This window comes from Geotrypetes seraphini, chromosome 11 (assembly GCF_902459505.1).
Source record: "Geotrypetes seraphini chromosome 11, aGeoSer1.1, whole genome shotgun sequence".
In the NCBI taxonomy this organism is placed as follows: domain Eukaryota; kingdom Metazoa; phylum Chordata; class Amphibia; order Gymnophiona; family Dermophiidae; genus Geotrypetes; species Geotrypetes seraphini.
The window spans coordinates 17,874,928-17,900,136 of NC_047094.1; the positions used below are offsets into that span (position 1 = coordinate 17,874,928).

Sequence of the window (25,209 nt, forward strand, 5' to 3'; positions counted from 1 at the left end):
TTCCATCCGCCCCTCCCACAGCGAGATTACCTCGGCGTTTCGTTTCCGGCTCCGGGTAGGTTTGTCGGCTGCGCCTCTGCCCGGATTGGGGGGGAGGGAAGGAGGCGGCCGACATCCGACCCGGGCCGCCACGACGCAGGAGAAGCAGTGCCCAACTTAAAACCCGGAAGGGTTGGCTTTTGATGTGAGCGGCACAGGGGTTTGGCTGCCGCGGTCGACATCCGCCTGGGGGGGGGGGAGGAAGAGAGAGAGCGGAGAGACGGCGACCGCTGCGTCTTTGAACAGGGAGCAGGACAGAACGTAAGCAGCGCATGCGCACTTCCTATGTGTCGCTACAGCTCACGGAAAACCGGCACACACATAGGAAGTGCGCATGCGCGGCCTAGCGTTTTATTATATTAGATGTAAGTCGCAATGATTCCAAGTCGACATTTGCGGGGTGTAAGAAACAGTATGGTGTGGTATGGCTTGACTTATTCTTGCTATACCAATGAGTACAACCCTTCAAACAGGTAATACATGCAAAAATAAATAACTGCTGGAGTTGGAATTTAAGGACAGTACCGGGTGAATTTTTCATGAATTTATAATGCTTGTGACTTTTGGGCAGACTGGATGGGCTGTTCAGGTCTTTATCTGCTGGACAAATGATACCAATTATGGCGCCCTTCAGATCTGGAGCAAAGCAGCTACTGGGCAGGATGGTTATTAGTTTTGTTGGAAAGGCACTTAGTTCTCCCCAAGAATTCATCCCAGGCTCTTTGCTTATGTTTCAACCGCTGGGGCTTATCTTGTGAAACATAACTCACACACCTATAAGGCACTGGTCATCTTTTTTATCTTTCATAAATTGCAGTCGCTGGGAATCCTGTTAAGTGGTGCGTATATGAAGTGGATCTCTGCATCACATCGTTCATTCATCTCCCCCCCCCCCAAAAAAAAAAAAATCCCCAGTCTCATTTGCAACATGTAGAAGGAGGAGGGGACTGTGGGAGTTCCAAAAGCTTGCATCCTTAAGCTGTTTGTTAGCCTAGCACAAGGGTCATCAAGCTGCGGGTCTTTTTGCATGTGGCTGTGGCTCTCAAGGCCCCGACCCTTTAATCTCCCTCCCAACCCCACGATTCTCCCCGGTACCTGGTGGTCCAGCGGGGGTCTTTGTCTCGCTCCTCACAGCGGCTCGCAGCATTTCCTGTAGTACCGCGAGCTGCCACGAGAGGTCATGGCAGCCATTTTAGAAGGCTCCTGCAACAAAGACTCCCGCTGGACCACCAGGTACCTCAGTAGACACGGGGGGGGGGGGGCAGATTAAAAGGTTGGGACCTGGAGAGAGGAGAGAACTTGGCTATGGGTTGGGGGGAGGGGCAGGGAAGGGAGGGAGGGATAAGAGATGCAGACACCTGCGTGGGGTTGGAGGAGAGAAAAGCTACACCTTGCGGCTCTTTGTAAATCTTGGGCCAAACATTTTTGGATAAATGGGCTCTTTCCTGTAAAAAGGGTTCACAGTCATTCGCGCGCGAGACAAAGGCACACAGATATTTCAGCACAAGACTCCAGCGTGCCACCGAAAAAGTTACTTTTAAAGAGCTCCAGTTTATTTAATAGTGTTTGCGCTGCCGTGGGGGGCGGGGTTGGGGGGTTGGAACCCTCCATTATAGAGGAAACTTAACTTTTTCCCGATTTTTTAAAGAAAAAGTTATGTTTTCTGTATAATGGGGGGTTGCACCTCCCCCCCCCAACGGCAGCGCAAACAGTATGAAGTAAAGTGGGGGGGGGGTTCCTCCCCACACACCCCCTGTCAGAGCTCTTTAAAAGTAACTTTTTTGGCAGCATGCTGGAGTCTTGCGCCCAATTGTCTGCACTGAAATGTCGGCGTGCCTTTGTCCCGCGCGTTTTTGTCCCATCACCGTAAAAAGATGTCTGGCAGAAGGTCTGGTTTCTGAGGTTGTGTTTTTACAGATGTTGCAATGAACCCTTAATGGATGTTGCTAAATCTACTCCAGCAGTGAAGTAAATTCATCCCAGTCTATAACTTGTTTTTTTTTTCCAGGCGGTGGAATCGCTATCGACAACAGTAAATTAGTTTTGCCCGAGATATTTTCCCATTGTGCATTACACGTTAGCACGTTAGAGACTTACAAGATCATGAAGGGCATAGAGAGAGTAGAGAGGGACAGATTCTTCAAACTTTAAAAAAATAAAAGAACAAGAGGGCATTTGGAAAAGTTGAAAGGGGACAGATTCAAAACGAATGCTAGGAAGTTCTTTTATACCCAACGTGTGGTGGACACCTGGAATGCGCTTCCAGAGAGCGTAATAGGGCAGAGTACGGTACTGGGGTTCAAGAAAGGATTGGACAATTTCCTGCTGGAAAAGGGGATAGAGGGGTATAGATAGAAGATTACTGCACAGGTCCTGGACCTGTTGGGCCGCCGCGTGAGCGGACTGCTGGGCACGATGGACCTCAGGTCTGACCCAGCGGAGGCATTGCTTATGTTCTTATGTTCATGTTTATTGTAGCCCACCTAGGACTATATTTGATAGGTAGGATAGAAATTATGTTAAAAAAAATTGTATTTTATCATTGCTCCATTATATTCCACAAGGATTATAAAATTTCCTTTATTGTATTCTTCTGGAGTACTGCTGGTTATTATGGTAATTTATGCCAGCATTTGTTTTACGATTTTCTTGAACACAAAGGAGGGAAACAGTTAAACCGTAATAAATAAATGAATAAGATTTAAAAAGGCGTGTGTATTTGAACGTTACAGTTTCCTGGCTCTTGTGCCCCATGCTGTCAGCAATTAATTAATCTAGCACCAGTTGACGCAGTTCTGCAGAAAATAACAAACGGGGTTTGGTTTGTTGTTTTTTTTCCCCCCAGAGACTCACTCCCAATCGAATCTCATACTAAACTGTAAATACGCCGGCCCCTTGGCCTCAACAATACTTGGAAAATTCTGGCTGAAAGAAAAGTGCTGGGTTGCAGAGAAGTGCAGTAGTCGATCATAGCCCGGCGTTAGTCTACAAGTGCAAAGAGGCCACCTTCTGTGTAAAAAATTATGTCCTGACTTTTATGATTAAAGGGTTTTGACGTTGGAGGCTTTCATGAATGACAAACAGCTTGGGACGTGGAACTAGAGAGTTGCGCGGGAACAGAAATCCCACCCATCCCCGCCAGGATCCTCTCCATCCCCACCCGTCCCCGCCAGGATCCTCTCCGTCCCCACCCATCCCCGCAAGGAATTACCTCCATCCCCGCCCGTCCCCATAAGAAGCAGCAATTACTTCTGACAGGATCATCAATTCCACAGTTTCTTTTGTGTTTGCGCTGCTGTTTTCCTTGTGGAATCTCTTTGGTGGAACCCTTTTTTTTGTTTTCTGTTCAGGTAATTAACTTATAACCCCCCTTTTTTACTAAGGCTGACGTGTCCATTATATTATATGCACGAACCCAGCTTCCAAAGCCTTCCATCCCCGTGGGAGTCCCGTTGGCTAGACGGGGGTCTCCGTGGGAGTCCCGTGGCCAGAGGGGGTCCCCGTGGGAGTCCCGTGGGTTAGGGGGGATTCCCGTGGGACCAGCGGGATTCCCGCGATCCCCGTTCCCGTGCAGACCTCTACGTGGAACCACCTGATTTGGCATGTTAGAAGGTGTAGGCTTCTCCCCTGACCGCTTCTACCGTTTACGGCTCGCTGTGATTGTCTTTGCTCGCTCTTGAGTTCATTTCCGCGCACGTACAGAGACTCTGAACCTAGAATAAATCGTACGGATTAAAAATATTTGCTCCTGCAGGATTCCCAGGCACAAATAGGACACTACGGAGGCTGTGATTTTGGTCATGTACCGGTATATCTTACTTTTTGCTTGGACCAGTGAAAGTAAGATCATGAATTATTGAAATCTGTATAAGAGGGTAAATCAAAAAAGGCGAAATACATTTAGGGCTCCTTTTACGAAGGTGCGTTAGGCCCTTAACGTGCGGAATAGCGCACGCTAGCCGCTACCGCCTCCTCAAGCAGGTGGTAGTTTATCGGCTAGCGCGCGCTAAAAACACTAGCGCACCTTCGTAAAAGGAGGCTTTAATAGAAGTAGCTGTGAGCAATTGAACATATCTCTTTTCCACATACTCCCCGTGCAAGACGACGCATTTGTTGTAACGTTCAACAAGCTTCTGCTCTCCTGCGGAGAAGAAGTTTTGCGGCTGCTCGCGAAGCCAGGTGAGCGCCGCTTCCTTTACGTCAGCGTGCTTTGCCTTTTGCTCTCCGAGTCGCAGTGGTGCACCCAAGTCTCGTTGCCGGGGACAGTTCTCTCCAGAATACCTGGATCTTCTTGGTGCCGCCTCAGGGACTGCGTACCAACCTCCACGCGCTGTTGCTTGTGCCGATCGGTAAGCTGTTTGGGAACCCATTGTGCGCTAACTTTCCTGTTTCCCAAGTCATCGTACATTACGCCAATGCAGATCCATAGCTGATATCCAAATTTGCAGCCAACTGAGACACCATTAGCCGCCGGTCTTCTCTGATCAAGGCATCCACCCTGTCAATGTGCTTTTGTGAGCATGATGTCGATGGGCGACCAGAATGACCTTCGTCGGTTACACTTGTTCTTTCCACTTTAGATAGGGTTACCATGGCCCTGCCCCCAGGCCCGACCAGTTCCACCTGAGTCAAGCCCCGTTGTGCCCCCAGCCCTCCCCCTCTCAACCTGTTCAATTGTCGGGAGGGCGTCTGCGTAATACACTGGCGTGACGTGATAATGTGCCCAGATGCCGTCCCGATGTTGCTCCTAGCTGGAAGCTTTTCAAAACCCGGACAAAGGAACATGTCTGGAGAAATCCGGATGTCTGGTAACCCTACCTTTAAACCTTTTTACCCACTCATAAACCTTCATTGATTCATGGTGCTAAGTCCACACTGAGTTAATATCTGACAATGAATTTCCACAGGTTTCACTCCCTCTGCCCCCAAAAGAAATTACACTACACATCCCCCCCCCCCCCCGATTCACGGTTTTAGGATTCGCAAATTTGATTATTTGCGATCTCCTAAAACCGGAATCACCTCCACCTCCCTCCCGCCTCCCAGACTTCCCTGGACCTTTCCTGGTGGTCTAGCAGTCTATCGGGGCAGGAGCGATCTTCCTACGCTCCTGCCTCGTGCAGATCACTCATAGAAAATGGCTGCCGTGAGTTCCCATCGTGGTCTTGAGAGACTACGGGAACTCACGGCAGCCATTTTCTATGATTGATCTGTACGGGGCAGGAGCGTAGGAAGATCACTCCTGCCCTGAAAGACCGCTAGACCACCAGGAAAGGTCCGGGATGCCGGGGAGAAGGCGGGAGGGAGGAGGGGTGGATCAGAGCTGGCCCAAAAGTTATTTGCGAATTTTCAATATTCACGGGCCGAGGCGTGTACTATACGTTGTCCTTTGATGTTGCATTCTTGCAATGGAGCGTCCATGTTTCCGACATCATGGCGGCCACACGACTAAAGGCCGAGCGTTGCACTGTGCACGGATGAACTATCCAACAGGCAATGTATGAGTACATATGTTGCATTTCACTAGCTCTGTTCCAGATATCACATAATTTAACAATTGCGTTTAATTTTTGATTCGCCCTCCTATATGCTTTTTCACTCACTTAATATCACACCCCGGCCCAGAGCCTCTCTAATAATAATTAATACTACAAGGAATAAATCCATGTTGAAGTGCAGTCGTGCTTCGCTAAATTTACATCATGAGTACCGGCAACAGAGTTTAATTTGGTTGCATTTCACAGCTCGATAAAAGATGAAAGTGACTAACATTTTTGCGCCTGGGGTATTAGGGTGACATTATTTTGACTTCCAGAAACAGAAGAATACTGATTTTGACTTCTGCAATATGAAAATGAGCATGATACAAAAGCCTGGGCGTGAAGTTTGGTTATTGCCAAGGGTGCTTGAGTTGAGGGAATTCAGCCCTGGGGGGCTGTGTGGTTCATAGACAACCCCGCGAAAGATAAATGCGCGCACCGACAACTGAGCGCAAGACGGAGGCACGCGCCGAAGAAAATTATAGTTTTTAAGGGCTCCTATGGGGGGTTTTGTTGGGGAGCCCCCCAGTTTACTTAATAGAGATCGCGCCGGCGTTGTGGGGGGTTTGGGGGGTTGTAACCCTCCACATTTTACTGTAAACTTAACTTTTTCCCTAAAAACAGGGAAAAAGTGAAGTTTCCTGTAAAATGTGGGGGGTTACACTTCCCCAAACCCCCCCACAATGCCCCCACAATGCGGCGCGATCTCTATTAAGTAAAGTGGGGGGGGGGTTTCCCCCCCACGCCCCCCCCGTAGGAGCCCTAAAAACAGTAATTTTCTGCGGTGCACGCCTCCGCGCTGCGCTCAATTGTCTGCGCGCGCCTTTGTCCCGGCGCGCTTTTGACCTGACACCGGCTGTGTAAAAATACAACAGATTCTGGAATACTTAATGTAACTTAATGAATCTTATCAAATACTACGGGCTCCTTTTACAAAGACGCGTTAGCGGCTTTATCGCATGCACCTTTTTAGCGCGTGCTAACCCCTGCGCTAGCCGAAAAACTTCCGCCTGCTCAAGAGGAGGCGGTAGCGGCTGGCAAATTAGCACGCGTTATACCGCTAACGCGGCTTCGTAAAAAGAGCCCTAGGAGTGAGCACGACAAAACTTTCATTTCATTTAGGTTAGTTTGGGGTTTTTTTTTTTCATTTCTGCATTCTTTTTTTTCCCATTTATTTATTTAATAGATTTTCAATTTAATTACCAAGCATAACTTGTACAGAAAGCAAAATTAGGCTTTCGATTATTATTCCATCATTACTCAATATCCAGAAAACAGAAATAAGTTAGGCTAATTATGCTCATGTCCTCTAATTGGATCCAAAAGGCAAATTTAAAACATAAAGACTGGACAAAGCATTGAGATAGGTTTATATTCCATCAAATAGGGCTTTTTGTCTTTATCCCGCTTGGACATTGATGAGAGGGTAGTAAGAACGTAATCTAGACAGATGAAGAAAATAAATTGAAAAAGAAAATGAGGGAAAAAAGGGAAAGGGATTGCAGAGGAGAGGTGTGGGAGAGGAGAGACCAATGGGGGTGAAAGGAGAGATGGAAGGGGGAGGCATACAGTTTCTGGAAGGGGCATAGAAGGAGAGAAGATGCCATATAGGGGAAGAGAGACGGCAGACAGTGGATGGAAGGAAGAGAGTTACAAGAAGATGAGGAAAGCAGAAACCACAGCAGATAAAGACAAAAAGGTTGTCGGTTGGATTGGTTCATAAAAGACATATTTGACAGCTTGATATAGAACAATACATTTACAGGGGTGCCTCAAATAAAAAGTGACACCCAAAGATATAACCCCAGGCTTCATTAACAAAAATTCTCGATGACGCTTCTGCGTCTCTCGTGTCAAATCAGGAAACATCTGTACTCTAAGACCTATAAATTCCTATTGCCTATTTTTGAAGAACAATTTCAACAACCATGTTTTATCAACTGAAAGAGCTACTGATATAATCATAGTGGATGGCACCGCTGCCTCTTTATCAGACGTTTCCAACATTTCAGTTACATTTAAAGATTTTTGAACTTGACATTTTCCAGGAAGATAATATACTGAAGAAAATGGAGGCAATGTCTCCTCTGAAATATCCAATATTTCCAGTAAATATCTTTTGAGCATTTCCCTAGGAGCTACAGACGTAAGCCTAGGGAAATTTATCAATCTGAAACTATTATACCGTGAGTTATTTTCTAGCATTTCCACTTTTCTTCTAAGATTAACATTATCTTTTATCAAGTTCTCATGCAATTGCTTAAAAGTTATCATGTCCTGGTCATGCTTCTGAAGCAAAAGGTTAGAAGCAGTCACTTCAACTTTCATATCTTTGAGCTCTTTAGAATGTTCCAGTAGTTTCCCTTCAATTTGTTGAAGATTGGGACTTATGGCCTTAACAAAACCAGCCATAAGACCCATAAAGACTCCAGGGTTACCACTGCTGGTTTCTCAGATAAAATCAAGGGTTTAATATTAAGAATACTCTCACCAGTCTGTGAATCTTATGTCGTTCAGCCACCTGGCCCAAACCGTACACCTACATTGTAATAGCCTCAGATGATCTATCTGGAATTCCTAGAATTGGAGTTCCAGCCTCCAGGCTCACCTCCGAGATGTCCCTCGTCTCCGGGGAAGAGTAGACTCCGAGCTCCAGGGTTTCCTCGCCCCTGGGGGAGCTAGTATTCCGAGGCTGCGGGGGCGGGGCCCTAATGTCGGGGCTCAACGTTGTTTCTAGCCCAGGAGGAACTGCAGTGGCCTCGCCTGTTCCCTGCGTCCTCAGCAGGCTGCTTCCCGACTCCGCCGACACCTGCCGCATCCGTCTTAGGAGATCATCAATAGAGCCGACAACGGGCACCCCGGAGCGCCGCGAGGCAGTAACGGTGCTTCGGCCCCTCCGTGTCGGCATGCCAGGTAGGAAAACTTTTTCAGAAGCACAACTCTAGGATGGGGCTCTCAGCGCACGTCCGTTCAAGTCGCCATCTTGGATTCCCATTTCTGCATTCTAGCAGGAATTCGGAGATAAAAATTTGTCTTTTTTTTGCATTGGGATGGAAAACAGCAAAGAATAAATATGCAACAAATGTCATAGGTTCCCTGTCTTATAATAACAGCACATTCATGTTTTATGAATTAAAGATACAGGATTTATCCAGAGGGGGAAGTTTACTAAATGCTTGTGCTAATTCCGTTATTAAACGCTATCTGGCACAGGCCCATTGGAAGAAAAGGATCCTGCAGTCGATAAAGTGACATTAGCACATGCTAACCCCGTGTCTCACAAACGTTTCCTGTCGCAGCACATTAAACTCGGCGCTGCATCTACAGGGCCTCTGAGCATGTGTGGATGTCAACCGGTGATGTCACACACTTGTACGTGATGTCATCCCTGCCATGTTGTGAGTGAAGGGTCATCAGACTAGCCCAACAGAAGCTGGGTCTGATTGGACTGGAAGCCTAAAAGTGGGAAAAACTGTTGGTGGGGGGAGAGGAAGAAGAAAATAATTATCAAAAAAAATGGTTAAAAATGTAATTTATTTCAAAAGTTTATAACCTGCCTGTCAAAGTCAGTCAATTTGTACCTTTGCTTAATCTTTTGTAAACCGCATAGAACTTCACGGTATTGCGGTATATAAGCTGTTATTATTATTATTATTCTGGGTGGGTTTCAACAAGACCTAAGTAATAAATTATATAGAGACAACACAAACACAAAGGCAGTGTCCCGCAAACATTTTTGTGCTCCAGCACAGTAACGGGGTGTCAGGTCAAAAGCGTGCCGGGACAAAGGCGCGCCCAGTCAATTGAGCGCAGCGCGGAGGTGCGCGCCACTCTAAATTACTGTTTTTAAGGCTCCGATGGGGAGACATGGGGGAGGAACCCCCCCACTTTACTTAATAGACATCGCGCCGCGTTGTGGGGGCGTTGTGGGGGGTGGGGGGGTTGTAACCCCCCACATTTTACTGAAAACTTCACTTTTTCCCTGTTTTTAGGGAAAAAGTTAAGTTTACAGTAAAATGTGGAGGGTTACAACCCCCCAAACTCCCCATAATGCTGGCGCGATGTCTATTGTCCGGGCGCGCCTTTGTCTTTCGCGCCGTTGTCTATGAACCCAGTAACGGAGCAAATGGTTTCCTGTGGCACACCCACAACCTTTCCCTGCTTCACCCCCAGCCAAGCCCCACTCCACCACTCCCCCAGCTCCACCCCACACGGCCTCGCATGCTCAGAAGCCCTCCATACACGGTCCCGAGCTCAGGGAAAACGAGACGAGGTTCGTGTGGGGGCGGAGAGGCGCCAATGCCGGAGGTGACACTCGGTATACGTCATGTGTCCTTCAATCCCTGGCGGCACATCCGGAATCTCGCCGCGGCACACAGTAGTATGTACAAGCTTGACATCCTTTGGTGGCCCTCAGAGTTTTCTCGTATTCGCATGGCAGCCCTTTACATGAAAAAGGTTGGAGACCACCACTGTAGAGAATACTGTTCCATTGGTCAATGTTCTATAAAAGGCCATCTAATATAATAAAATGATAGGCCGCGCATGCGCACTAAAAAAACGTGTTCCCTGATCAGTCGCGAAAATATGAGTGCGCATGCGCGGGTTTTACGTCACCACCTGCTCACTTAATACGTCACAGCCTCCCTGCTATACACAAGCCCGACCGCAGCCAGTCGCCGATCTCCGTTCCTCCTGCCGCCGCTGATCTCCGTTCCTCCTTTGCCACCCACCCCCTTCTCTTCCTCACAGCCTCCCTGCTCTCCACAAGCCAGACCGCAGCCAGACGACGATCTCCGTTCCTCCTGCCGCCGCCGATCTCCGTTCCTCCTTTGACACCCACCCCCTTCTCTTCCCGCGGGCCCGAATGGCGATTCCAGCAGCGTGTGCATCAGTCTTCACACGCTGCTTCGGGCCCTTCTACTGCCCTGATTTGCTCTGCCGCGTCTCTGATGATGTCATCAGGGACGTGCCAGAGTAAATCAGGGCAGTAGAAGGACCCGAAGCAGTGTGTGGAGACTGATGCAAGCGCTGCTGTAATCACCATGTTTGTAGTCCGGACCACGGGAAGGGAAAGGGGGGGGGGTAGAGGAAACGCTAATGCTGCTGCACAGGGAACGGGTGGGGGGGAAGGGAAATGGAGGGGGAAGGAATGCTGCTTTGGACAGACAGACAGAGAGAGGAAGGGAAACACAAAGAAAATAAGAAAGACACAGGGGCAGGTGCACAGGGAACTGGTGTAGGGGGGGGGGGTGGGAAATGGAGGGGGATGGAATGCTGGTTTGGACAGACAGACAGAGGGAGAAAGAAGAAAGACATAGGGGCAGGGAGATACACAGAAAGACAGACAGGCAAAGGGGGCCAGGGACAGAGACAGACAGAAAGGACAGCGGGAGCCGCGTCAGGAGGGGTGCAGGATGCGGCAGTGGGAACTTTTCCAATGGGTGCAACTGGGCGGCTGTCGGGAACCTCTGATCAGGGACAGAGCAAGGTAAGAGTATCATAGGGATAAGAAAGAGGAGGGGTGATAAAAAAGGAAGGGATGCCTACTGCTGGACAGGGGAAGAAGGAAAGAGATGCTGATGGACAGGGGGGGGTGAAGAAAAAGGAACAGAGGACAGCCAAGGAAAAAGAAAGGCAGAAAGAAAGAAAGCGGCTAAGGAGAGAGAGAGAAAGAAATAAAGACAGACACACACACATATGTTCTAGCACCCGTTAATCTAACGGGCTTAAAGACTAGTTTAGGTATATATTACATTACATTAGAGATTTCTATTCCGCCATTACCTTGCGGTTCAAGGCGGATTACAAAAGATTTATGGTTGGTCTGTTACAAGAAGAGATCAGTGGTTATGACTGGTGAAGGTAGAGAATAGGGCGGGCATTTTCAGGGAGTGAAGAAGAAGATAGGAGGAAGGAGGTAATCGTGATGTTAAGACTTAATCAGGGATTTCTTGAAGAGTACGGTCTTTATTTCTTTTCTGAATAACTTGTAGTCCGTGGTTGTTATCAGCAGATTGGAGATTTCGTTATCCAGTTTCGCTGCTTGAGTGGCTAGGAGGCCGTCGTAAGGGGTAGAGAATGACACGGTGACAAAATTCATCACCATTCCCGTCCCCGCGGATAACCGTGGGAAATAATCCCATGTCATTTTCTAGTGTCTATTTCAACCTCAGTCCTTCTACACCAGCATTCTTCAAAGCAAAGCTTGCGGGTCAGTGGTTGTGGCCATTCATACTCTGATTCTTATGGGAGCCAAGGATAATGAAGCCATTGTGACATCACTGATGTGATTGGCTCTTAGGCACTGGTGGAATGAGGCATTATGACATCACAATATCTGCTCAGGATACCAGAGACTGTCATTCTGTAGTGTCTATTTCAACCTCAGTCCTTCTACAGCAGCATTCTTCAAAGCAAAGCTTGCGGGTCAGTGGTTGTGGCCATTCATACTCTGATTCTTATGTGAGCCAAGGATAATGAAGCCATTGTGACATCACTGATGTGATTGGCTCTTAGGCACTGGTGGAATGAGGCATTATGACATCACAATATCTGCTCTGGATACCAGAGACTGTCATTCTGTAGTGTCTGTTTCATCCTCAGTCCTTCTACACCAGCATTCTTCAAAGCAAAGCTTGTGGGTCAGTGGTTGTGGCCATTCATACTCTGACTCTTATGTGAGCCAAGGATAATGAAGCCATTGTGACATCACTGATGTGATTGGCTCTTAGGCACTGGTGGAATGAGGCATTATGACATCACAATATCTGCTCAGGATACCAGAGACTGTCATTCTGTAGTGTCTATTTCAACCTCAGTCCTCCTACACCAGCATTCTTCAAAGCAAAGCTTGCAGGTCAGTGGTTGTGCCCAATTATACTCTGATTCTTCCCTCTCTCCTTAAAGAATGACATTAAGATGGTTTCCCGCGGTTATCCGCGGGGACGGGAACGGTGATGGATTTTTTCCCCATGTCATTCTCTAGTACAGGGTACATTCAGTAAAGGTGTCCCTAAATTTGGTGCAGATCTGTCCTAATCTATAATACTGTGTGCACCTTCTTAGGGTAACCAGACGTCCAGATTTACCCGGACAAATCCTCTTTCTAGAGGGCATTTCCGGGCTTCCGGACGGCTTTTTGAAACCCGGGTTTTGCAAAGCTGATCGCGGTGACATCATTGCATCACATCTACATATGCGCAGATGCCCTACCGACTGAGCCAAGCAGGCTGAGGGAGGCGGTGCTAGGGTGAGGCTGCGGTGTGGTGTGGGTGGGATGGGGGGACGGGTCTTTGGGTCCAGATTTTACATATGTAAAATCTGGTAACCCTACACATTCTAGGACCACCCCTGCCATGCCCCCTTTTCAGATACACATGCATCTTTATACAATACCGATTACAAAGATGGGTACATAAACTTTAATTGCTGTCAATTAGCGCTAATAATGACAGTTGCTAGGCATGGGCCATTCAGTGCCACTATTCAGATGGTGGCTCTGAATATCCTTACAGACAGCCTGGCACTTTCTTGATAGAGAAGGATAAAACAGGGGAAACAAAACCACAGCCTCAAAAGCCCAGCCTCAAAATTGTCCCAATCAGAATGGTGCACAAAAAAGTGTCTTTCAACTCATCTGATGAATCCAAATGCCTTTATTCATCCAAAATTCATAAAATGACTCTCTGACTCGACATGCGCATGTTTCGGCCCAAACGGCCTGCCTCAGGAGTCTTATGAGCCTTCAACTGTATAAAAAAAGTGCGCAATCTCACTAAATGCTGCTTTGGAGAAACGTATCGCGTTGCCAAACGCTGCGACGTAGCTGCAAAAGAAGGCCGTTTGGGCCGAAACATGCGCCTGTCGAGTCATAGGGTCATTTTATGAATTTTGGGAGAATAAAGGCATTTGGATTCATCAGATGAGTTGAAAGACGCTTTTTTGTGCACCATTCTGATGGGGACAATTCCGCCTTTGTGCTGTGACACCAGGAAGTACTTCTTCGCCGAAAGGGTGGTTGATCATAGGAATGAACTTCCACTGCAGGTGATTGAGGCCAATAGTGTGCCAGATTTTAGGATCTCTAGGGGGGTAAAGTCAGGGGAGTGGGTTATTAGAGTGGGCAGACTTGATGGGCTGTGGCCCTTTTCTGCCGTCATTTTTCTATGTTTCTAAGCATATTAGTTAGGTGAATTTATCTCAAGATATCCAATATTTATTACATTCAGAGCGTGTTCCACACATTTGCAAATCTAATCAGAATTTCTTAATCGCACTTATCCAGTACAGGTTCTAGGCCAGGGGTGTCCAATGTCGGTCCTCGAGGGCCGCAATCCAGTCGGGTTTTCAGGATTTCCTCAATGAAAATGCATTGAAAGCAGTGCATGCAAATAGATCTCATGCATATTCATTGGGGAAATCCAGAAAACCCGACTTGACTGCGGCCCTCGAGGACCGACATTGGACACCCCTGTTCTAGGCGATTCACAAGAGGCTTTTCCTATGTACTGTTTTCCTGCCTTTGTGCTGTACTTTCTTGATAGAGCCATGGTAGAGCACAGACAGAGCAGGGAATTATAGAGTTAGCGGCAATATCCAGATGTCCTCGAGGGGGGTGGGTGGGGGGAGAGGGGGTGCAGACAGGGCAATTGCAATGAACCCCATGATAAAATGGGCTCCCCAAGGCCTATGTAATCCTTTATTTGGCACTGTTGCTCAAAAGCAACCTGTGTTTCTAATGGAAGATCTGGTGACGAGTCAAAACCGCGCGCGGACAATTGAGGGCAGACAATCTCGCGCAGGACGTCGGCGCGCTGGATTCAAACACTATTTTACAGCGGTACGAGGGGGTGTAAGGGAACCCCCTCCACTTTACTTAGAACTGTTGGCGCTCCCATGGGGGGGGGCAATTTTCCCTAAAAAACAGGGGAAAAGGCTATAATGGGGGGGGTTTTCTCTCAAACCCCCCCCGACAGTTCTAAGTAAACTGGGAGGTTCCCCCCCCACACCTCCCCCTCGGACCGCTGTGAAATAGTGTTTGAATCCAGCACGCTGACATCCTGCGCACCATTGTCTGCCCTCAATTGTCCGCGCTGCATCTCCAAACGCCTGTTACTTGGCACGGTTGCTCTCTTATAACATCAAGTTACGTAAAGCAGCCGTTTTCACCACCTTGCCAATTAAAGGGTTAAAGCTGAAGCTACAGCATGGTGGTAGGCTCTGAGGCTCCCTGCACAATTTCTGCCCCAGTCCCCGGCATATTTAACACTGGCTCTGCACGCTGCATGAATATTACTGTTCGCTGTCTGAAGAGTCGTGCAGAGTTAAACCCCACAGCCAGCGTTTAAAACCAATCCCAGCTGCAGAGTTCAAGCATCGATCCGTCAGATCTTTTTTTAGATGTTCCCAACATGCAGAATGAACCGTTTGCGCGGAGCACTTGTTCTTTGCTTCGTACTTATGGAAATGTTTTGGACCTCTTCATCCAAGGAAAGTCCAAGTTTCCATGCTGCCTTCACCGTACGAGACGGCGTCCGACATCAGCAGTAGAGAAAGCATCTTACCTAATTAAGGGGATGGTGGGCATGAGGAACACCAGCGCTGTCATCCGCGTCTCAATATTCGTGCTCTTCCTTTGATGGAAGATGCTTTGAGAAGCATCAGGCAGGCAACAGCGTCGAGCCAGGGCACCTCTTCGTCTTTTCCCTTAGGAACCCGGCTCTAGCATCGCAAGCTGGTTAGGAAGGTGGAGTGCTGGCTGGGATCGCAGGACTCGCTCTGCCTCTCATTGCCAAAGGGCCACCGCTGTTCCTGCTTTGTGTTCTCTGCCCTCTCCTGAGATTGCCTTCCGCCCGTGATACTGTGGTTTGCCTCTTCCACGTCCCTCGCTGTCTTGACCCAGAATTCATAAATATTATTAAGAATGTGCCTTTCTGTAGCTGACGCATCCCAATACACCGCTAATGCACTTTAGGGCTCCTTTTATCAAGCCGCGCTAGCGGTTTAACACGTGTAATAGCGTGCATTAAGCTGCCGGCCGCGCTAGCCACTAACGCCTCCCTTGAGCAGGCGGTAGTTTTGAGGCCAGCGCGGGGGTTAAGGCATGATGACATGTCGCGCGCGTTAACCCCGCTTGCGCGGCTTGATAAAAGGAGTCCTTAATGTAGCTTTGAATCGGACGTTTACGGTTGTAGATATTTTTCTCTGCTTTCCACACTCTCTCTGCCTTGACTTTCTTTTTCCGTCCTTTCCTGTTTCTCTCTCTCTCTCTCTCTCTCTCTCTGTCTTTCTGTTGCATCTCACTGTGAGAATCTTACATTGACCATGAATGTTATCATTCACTTAACAATGTTCTCAATAGGGGGGAGATATGATGGAAATGTTTAAATACCTATGTCTTACAACAAAATGTCACAGAGTTCACAGAGTAATAAACCCAAAATCATGAGTTTATATTGGAGGTTCGCAAGGGTCTTTTGATAAGCTGTACCACGATATGCAGAGTATATTTATGCCAATAGCTTTCCCCATGTCGCCTTGATAAAGAATTCGAAACGCGTTGGCGTTCAGGGGACTGGTAATAAGGCTGAAAGCTAAGTATTTACCAAACAGCTCCAACAATTACAATATGTTGTAGAAAAATAAAAAACAATAACATAAAAAGATAATAATATAAAAAGAAATCATTGAGAAAATATTAATACGGAGGAGGAGGAATCGCGGGTATATGAGGAATGGTTTTCCCTTCAAGCTATATTAGCTTGTAGGGCGGTCTGATACCCTTGCGAACCTCCAATATAAACTCATGATTTTGGGTTTATTACTCTGTGAACTCTGTGACATTTTGTTGTAAGATCTTAACGAGCAAATAGGAGGAACTTGTGTAGATGGCTTAAATACCTATGTGGCATAAATGCGCATGCTCGAACTTCCTCCCTGTCTGACAAAAGGGCGGAATTTGAAACCAAAAACGGCGACAGCCCAACCTACCTGAACAACCGCCTCATCCAAACGACATCAATTAGACATAGGAAAACCCACACTCCATTCACGCACCCCCCGATCAAAGAAGTCAAACGGAAAAAACTATCTGATGGCCTCCTAGCCACACAAACAGCAAAACCCGTCAACCAAATCTCCAATCTACTACTTATGACCCCAGACTACAAAACATTCAGAAAAGAAATAGACTCTACTTTTCAAGAAAGTCCTGCCACCGACTTAATACCACTTGCTCCTTCCCACTTCCCAATACCTTTACGATTCCCCAAACCAACCTCGTCTACTCTTTATCTCCTCTAGAAATTGCCAGATATCTTCCTGTAAAACGTTTTTTTGTAATTCTTTTGTAATCCGCCTTGAACCGCAAAGCAATGGCGGAATAGAAATATCTAATGTAATGTAATGTAATTAGGGCATTATAGGGCGGGGATGGACGGGTCTAGAGGTCCGGATTTTCCGACTGGAAAATCTGGCAACCCTAAACCAGGGTACATTGTAACCGGAAAACTGTATATTATATATATTAGTATTAGACCCTTAGGGCTCTTTTTACTAAGCTGCGTTAGGGCTTTAACATGTGGAATAGCATGCGCTAGGCCTTAATGCCAGCATTGAGCTGGCGTTAGTTTTTCCACGTAGCGTGTGGTAATTTTTGTGCGCTAAAAACGCTAGCGCACCTTAGTAAAAGGAGCCCTTAATAAGTGTCTAACGAGGAAAAAACTTCTATCGGAAACTTTTACTGAAATTATGGCAAATCTAGTGTAAATTGTAACCTGTTAACTATATGCTATGTAAAATTTAGAGAATGACACGGTGACAAAATTCATCACCGTTCCCGCGGGAAATAATCCCCATGTCATTTTCTAGTGTCTATGTCAACCTCGGTCCTTCTACTCCAGCATTCTTCAAAGCAAAGCTTGCGGGTCAGTGGTTGTGGCCATTCATACTCTGATTCTTATGTGAGCCAAGGATAATGAAGCCATTGTGACATCACTGATGTGATTGGCTCTTAGGCACTGGTGGAATGAGACATTATGACATCACAATATCTGCTCTGGATACCAGAGACTGTCATTCTGTAGTGTCTGTTTCAACCTCAGTCCTTCTACACCAGCATTCTTCAAAGCAAAGCTTGCGGGTCAGTGGTTGTGGCCATTCATACTCTGATTCTTATGTGAGCCAAGGATAATGAAGCCATTGTGACATCACTGATGTGATTGGCTCTTAGGCACTGGTGGAATGAGGCATTATGACATCACAATATCTGCTCTGGATACCAGAGACTGTCATTCTGTAGTGTCTGTTTCAACCTCAGTCCTTCTACACCAGCATTCTTCAAAGCAAAGCTTGCGGGTCAGTGGTTGTGGCCATTCATACTCTGATTCTTCCCTCTCTCCTTAAAGAATGACATGAAGATGGTTTCCCGCGGTTATCCGCGGGGACGGGAACTGTGATGAATTTTGTCACTGTGTCATTCTCTACTATGTATGTTTAACCTGTAACCCGTTCTGAGGTCTTTGGGGACAACGGGATAGAAATCAAAATAAATAAATAAAAGTCATATTCATCAGTAAGTGACTGAAATGCCCCAGAGAGGGCACGTGCTTTACTGCAAGTGCAGAAGCCCTTATCAAATTACCCTCAAGATCCCTCTAAAGCCCAGGTCCTCAAGAAACCTGAGCAGGAAAATAGCTCCTGTTGCAAACTCTTTAATTGGAAAATGATTTCCTATACGCCGCTTTTCATTTCGTCTGTAAGCAGGCACCACCCCGGCCTTGTCCTCTTTTCCTTTGAGGCAAGGCTGTCCTGCAGCAAAATCCGTTGCCTTCGTTTGCACGCGTTCTTTTCATTATGTCGGTTTTTGGAATGCAGAGCTAACAGTGCTTCTAAGTGCGAACCGGATTTGGCAGCATCAGGGTTGTGCCTTTCCTGAAAGGATACCTTTAATATTCTGACATGGGGCTGAATTTTATTTGCTGCTCGCATGGCCGTTTGCAGCCGTCTGGAAATGTGAATAAGTGCTGAAAAGATAGGATTTTTCTCTATCCATTTGTCCCTCTTCGTTCCCCCTGGTCTCTCTTGCCACTTTTATCTCATTCATGTACATTTTTTTTTTTTTCTGTTTTCCTGCCGTTCAGCACTCGCCTCATTTTCTTCATGTCTCCTGGACTCTGCTGCATCTTCCTTCCTTCTCACTCTCCCCTCCTGTTTCTTGCTCCTCATACCCCAGCTTTCTTTCATGGGCTCTCTTTCCTCCATGTCTCTTTTCTTCTTAGGGAGTTAATTTTATAAAATGATTTCTGTGCATGCACACGCATAAAAGCCTCTTATGAAACGACCCCACATGTTTAAGTGTGCATGAAGCAAGATCACCTGCGTTTGGATGTGTGTTTGAGGTCGGCCCAAGCTGGGGTGGAGTTTATGGTGGCGGCATGCGCAAGTGCGTTTTATCTGCAAGTTCTATGGGAAAAGAAGCCCATGGGGCTCATTTTTGAAACAGAAAATCAACCGCGAAATGGCACAAAGTGGCGGATAATTTATTATTTTATTTTTTTTGCAGAAATGTCCAAATTGCTATTTTCAAAACTCATTTTCAGATGTTATTCTATGCAGTTCTTTTAAATCTCAAGGGGCAAAGACTAGGGCTGGCTTACTTTTTCGATATTTTTCTATGTAAAAATGTTCAGGGGAAAAAATAAGACTTTTTGGATAGACCTGTTTTCAGTAACAACTAGGAACCAAAAAGATGCCCAAACTGACTAGATGACTATTGAAGGGATAAAGGCATGACCCTAGGGGGTCACTGACCCCTCCAATCCCCCAGAGTTGAAAGCGACAGTGCAAATGGTTCAAAACACTGCAGTAAAAATTATATTTAATGCAAAAAAAATATGATCACGTTACTCCTCTCTTACATAAAGCTCATTGGTTACCAATAGAGCATAGGATCACTTACAAAATTCTATTACTAGCCTTTAAAACTAAAGTAAATAACCAGCCAGAATTTATTAATAACTTACTTATCTAATATAATAAAAGGCTACTCGCGCAAGCGCACTCCCATCTGCGTGCGTCCGTTTTCCGTGAGATGTAGGGCATTGCAGGTAGGAGTGCGCATGCGCGCGAAGCTAGCTCTCTCTCTCTCTCTCACTCCCCTTCCAGGCGGATGTCGGCCACGGCGGCTGTCGGCGGCCCGAGGCGGCTGCTGGCCGCCCGAAGCTCTCTCTCTCTCTCCCTGCTCTCCACCTCGCGCAAACCTAAATCCAGGGAAAACAGCACTACCGGTATTTTTAAGATTAAAGGTGCTGCAGTGGCTCCTCTCACGAGCCGCACCTGTGTCGGAGAAGGTTTCCGACGCAGGCAGCGATCGTGAGAGGAACTGCGGCAGCAACTTTAAACTTAAAAATAAACTTCTTCTGGTACTGCCGTTTTTCCTGTTGTGCCCTCTCGATCTCCTTAACCACAATGAGTGCGATGGTAGGCCAGACCGTGGGAAGCAAAGGGGGGGGGGGGTTGGGGGAAATGCTGCTGCACAGGGATCTGTAGGGGAAGGTAAATACCGCTGCTGCTGCTGCTCAGAGAAGTGGATGGAGAGGGAAATACTGCTGCTGTTGCTGCACAGGGAAGTGAGGTTGGGGGAGGGAAATGCTGCTGCACAGGGAAATGAAGGGGGAAGGAATGTTACATATGGAGCAGGGAGAGAGACAGATAGAAATAAAGACAGACAGACAGCGGGAGGGAGGGAGACAGAAAGAAAGAAAGGAAGAAAGACACAGGGGCAGGAAGAGGGACAGAAAGACAGACAGAGAAAGGGGGTCAGGGAGAGAGAAATACAGCAGGAGGTAGAGAGAGAGAAAGAAAGAAAGACAGACAGACATCTATTCTAGCACCCGTTAATGTTAACGGGCTTAAAGACTAGTCCCGTATAATCAAACTAGGACCTTACGATCTACTGCTCATAATCTCCTTCCCATTCCCTCATTGAAACATATCAGTAAAATGAGGGCTACAATTTTTTCCATTAATGCTCCTTTTCTCTGGAACAATATCCCTAATTACTTGTGCGAAAATACAATTCTTATCTATTTTAAGGAGAAGCTAAAGACAATCCTCTTCTTTGATGCTTTTGTAACTTAAACTGTCCTTTTAAGGATGATTTAGATTCAAGAAAGGTTTCTCCTTACAGTTTCCAATCCTTTTGTTCTTCCCCTTAAGTGTTCTTTTTTTCTCTATCAGTTGTAGTTCCAACTCCTTTTTCCCTTTTGTTCCCGTTTCTCATTGTCCTTAAAAATATTGTCTTTTCCCTTGGTTTGTTTTTGTTTACACTGTATTTTAATTGGCACATTGTTATGGCGTTTTTTGTACACCGCCTAGAGAAGGTTCGAGTGGGCGGTATACTAAATTTTAAATAAACTTGAAACTTGATACTAGCAGTGGCGTAGGTTGAGTGAGAGGCACTCAGGGCGGTGGCGCCCCTCCCTGTCTTCTTCTCCACCCCTCAGCCCCATCTTCTCCGTCCCCTGCGCCCCTTCCCTTCCCCCGCGCCTCTGGTGTTTGGGTTTCTTATATGAATATCTTTTGGTGGCTATATTACAGTGTTTCTATAATCATAAAGTTCTATGACATCACAATGCAGGTGTAAAGAGCCTTAGCCAATAGGGAGAGGAGGAGATAGTGGATGCTGTGGATGGGTCATTTGGCCTTTATCTGCCATCATATTACAGTGTTTCTATAACCATAAAGTTCTATGACATCACAATGCAGGTGTTAAGAGCCTTAGCCAATAGGGAGAGGAGGAGATAGTGGATACTGCAAATGGTCAGACAAGATGGATCATTTGGCCTTTATCTGCCATCATATTACAATGTTTCTCTAACCATAAAGTTCTATGGCATCACAATGCAGGTGTTAAGAGCCTTAGCCTATAGGAAGAGGAGATGCAAATGTTAAGAGCCTTAGCCAATAGGGAGAGGAGGAGATAGTGGATGCTGTGGATGGGCCATTTGGCCTTTATCTGCCATCATGTTACTATGTTTCTATAACCATAAAGTTCTATGACATCACAATGCAGGTGTTAAGATCCTTAGCTTATAGGAGGAGGAGGAGCTAGTGGATGCTGTGGATGAGCCATTTGGCCTTTATCTGCCATCATGTTTCTATGTTTCTATAACCCCTTTGTGCAACCTTATCAAGATCCTCAGCAGCACCACTTAGAGCTCGATTTGTCTCATTGCCCTAAGCTTTACGTGTCAGATCGTCATTGGATCCAGTTTTCACCTTCTTAATCTTATTTATGCATTTAATTTTAGCTTTTGCTTTTACTTATATTTACTACTTTATTGTAATTTTAAACATATACTTAGCCTAAACCAGAACGAAGGAAGTCATCATGCCGTTGTATCGTGTGATGGTGCGCCCGCATCTGGAGTACTATGTCCAATATTGGTCACCGTACCTTAAGAAGGACATGGTGATACTTGAGAGGGTTCAGAGAAGAGCGACAAAAATGATAAAAGGTATGGAAAACCTTTCATACGCAGACAGGTTAGAAAGGCTGGGGCTCTTTTCCCTGGAAAAGAGGAGACTCAGAGGAGACATGATAGAGACTTACAAGATCATAAAGGGCATAGGGAAGGTGGAGAGGGACAGATTCTTCAGCCTATCGGGAACCACAAGAACAAGGGGGCACTCGGAGAAATTGAAAGGGAACAGGTTTAGAACCAATGCTAGGAAGTTCTTTTTCACTCAGAGGGTGGTGGGTACCTGGAATGCGCGGTGTCAGGTCAAAAGCGCGCAAGGACAAAGGCGCGCCCAGACAATTGAGTGCAGCGCGGGGGTGCGCGCCGCACAAAATTACTGTTTTTAGGGCTCCGAAGGGGGTGTGTGGGGGGAACCCCCACCACTTTACTTAATAGAGATCGCGCCACATTGTGGGGGCGTTGTGGGGGGTTTGGGGGGTTGTAACCCCCCACATTTTACTGAAAACTTAACTTTTTCCCTGTTTTTAGGGAAAAAGTTAAGCTTACAGTAAAATGTGGACGGTTACAACCCCCCAAACCCCCCATAACGCCGGCGCGATCTTTATTAAGTAAACTGGGGGGGCTCCCCAACAAAAACCCCCGTCGGATCCCCTAAAAACTGTAATTTAATTTGGCGCGCGCCTCCATCTTGCGCTCAGTTGTCGACGCGCGCCTTTGTCTTTCGCGGGGTTGTCTATGAACCGGAATGCGCTTCCGGAGGTTGTGATAGGACAAAGTACATTACGGGGTTTCAAAGAAGGATTGAATAAATTCCTGATGGATGCGGGGATTGAGGGATACAGATAGAGGTAGAGATAGGATTATGAAAGGGTATAGATAGAAGGATAAAGGGAATTGAAGGATTTTAGACAAAGGATCACCTTACAAGTCATGGACCTGATGGGCCGCCGCGGAGCGTACTCCTGGGCGTGATGGACCTCTGGTCTGACTCAGCAGAGGCAACTTCTTATGTTCTTATGGTCTCTGGCTAGGGATTTCAATGCCGACATGTTTCGCTTGCACAGCTTTCTCAAGGCTTATCCCCTAACTACTATACCGCCAGTAACTGCGACCACTAAATCCTCACCGGGACTGGGCCTTCCCTCTGCAGGATCCTTCTATATCCTCCTTCCCATCCCCCTGTGCAGCAGAACCCCACCGTGAGACCGACATACCTCCGCTCCGAGGCCTCCAAAAAACAGCAGAAGTGGCAGTGCCATGAACGGGCCGCTTCAGGGCCTTCCTCGCCGGGGCCTTCCCTCCGCCGCGTCGCTGACAGGATAGGCATGTGGGATCTCTTAAGGGGAGGAAGAGATAGATGATATGGATGAGCCATATAGTGGTGTAGTGAGGGTGAGAGACGCCTGGGGTAGTGATGCCCCTCCCCCGCCACCTCCACACGCTCCTTCCCCGTCCCCCCCTGCAGTTTGCGCACCCGCTTCCTATCCCCCATACCTCTGTAACGCACCTGGCGCGAGCAGCAACGCCCAAGCTGCTGTCGCACCAGCGTCAGCTCGTCCTCTGACATCACTCCCTAGGCGCGGGACCAGGAAGTGACATCAGAGAAAGAGCCGATGCTGGTGCGACAGCAGGTTGGGGGGACGCTGCTCGCGCCAGGAGCGTTACATAGGTATGGAGGAAGGGAAGTGGTGCGCACGCATGGCAGTGGGAGGGGCGGGGGTGCAGAGAGGACGAGTGACTGCGTTCTCATCAAGATGGCATCCGGGGGTGGGCCGCCCCCTCCCCCCTTTACTGCACCACTGGAGCCATACGGCCTTTATCTGCTATCAATTTCTTTATCATTTATTCTTTATTTAATTTCAAATTTTTATGATATCACTAATCATATTGGAAATAACAAATTCCTAATAAGTACAAAGGAAAATATAATATGTTTCTACCGTACATTAGTCCACAATCCTTGGAGAAGGAGTTACAAAAAGTCGGATATTATTTACTTCATCATAATAAAGAAATCAAATTAAAAAAAAAAAAAAAGAAAGACAGCCTGAAATGGACCCAAAGATTCCTAACTATGAGCGTTTTTATTTATTCATTCAATTTTCTATATCGTTCTCCCAGGTGAGCTCAGGACAGTTTACATGAATTTATTCAGGTACTCAAACATTTTTCCCTCTCTTTCCCGGCGGGTTCACAATCTATCTTACGTCCCTGGGGCGATTAAGTGACTTGCCCAGAGTCACAAGGAGCAGCGTGGGTTTGAACCCACAACCTCATGGTGCTGAGGCTGTAGCTTTTAACCACTGCGCCACACTCTGCCCTTGGTTACTGGTAGGGGTGCTCACTATCACCACTCCATGATCTACAATAAATCTAGTTAACTGTGTGGAATCAAAGAAAATATACCTGATTTATTTAAAATTAACCAAACGTTTACATGGGAATCTTAGTACAAAAGTAGCTCCCAATTTTAGAACCTGGGGTCTGAAAAGCAAAAATTGTGTCCTCTTTTTTGGTGTTATTCTAGAGACGTCTGGGTACATTCTAATTTTTTAATTTTGAAATGTGACATCTTTATATTAAAAAAAACAAAACATTTTTAATAACCATTCTCTATCTGAATCAAGTGCTAACTGAACAAAGAGAGTAGTCATACTAATTTGTTCTGACTCTGATGTTTCAAGAATATTTAGCATGTCCAATAAATCGAATTGTGGTTCTTCCTGGCCTTCCGGAGTCGTCTTCTTTACCAAGGAAATGTAATAGATTTTTGAAATGGGTTGGAAAGAGTTTTGTGGGACTTTCAGAACCCCCAGAAGATATCGTTTGAACATGTGTAACGCAGAAACTGTAGGTAGTTTTGGAAAATTGATCAGTCCTCAATTCTCTTTTCTTGTTATATTTTTCAACCCTTCCATCTTAAAGTTACTACACTTCTCCCTCCGTATTCGCTGTGACAGGGGCTTAAAAGAAATGCAAATACTGAAAAAACGCAAATAACTTTTTCATATGTTATTTGCTGTTTTCTATTAAAAACCATCGTGAATATGATGAAACCGCGAATAACATAGCGGGAGACCTGGCCTGTTCCTCAAGGAGAGGCAAAACACGATGAAGAAAGTGCTGAGAATCGGCTATTTTCTCTG

General features: G+C 46.6%; 1 long non-coding RNA gene across 1 annotated transcript in view; it reads left to right on the forward strand.

Annotated features, from left to right (window-relative positions):
• The first annotated feature begins 366 nt into the window (after positions 1 to 366).
• The window catches only part of LOC117368918, a 75,336-nt gene continuing 50,493 nt past the window's right edge, over positions 367 to 25,209 (forward strand). The window contains exon 1 of the long non-coding RNA XR_004541035.1: positions 367 to 512. This is a non-coding gene — a long non-coding RNA (uncharacterized LOC117368918). The remainder of the gene's footprint in view (positions 513 to 25,209) is intronic.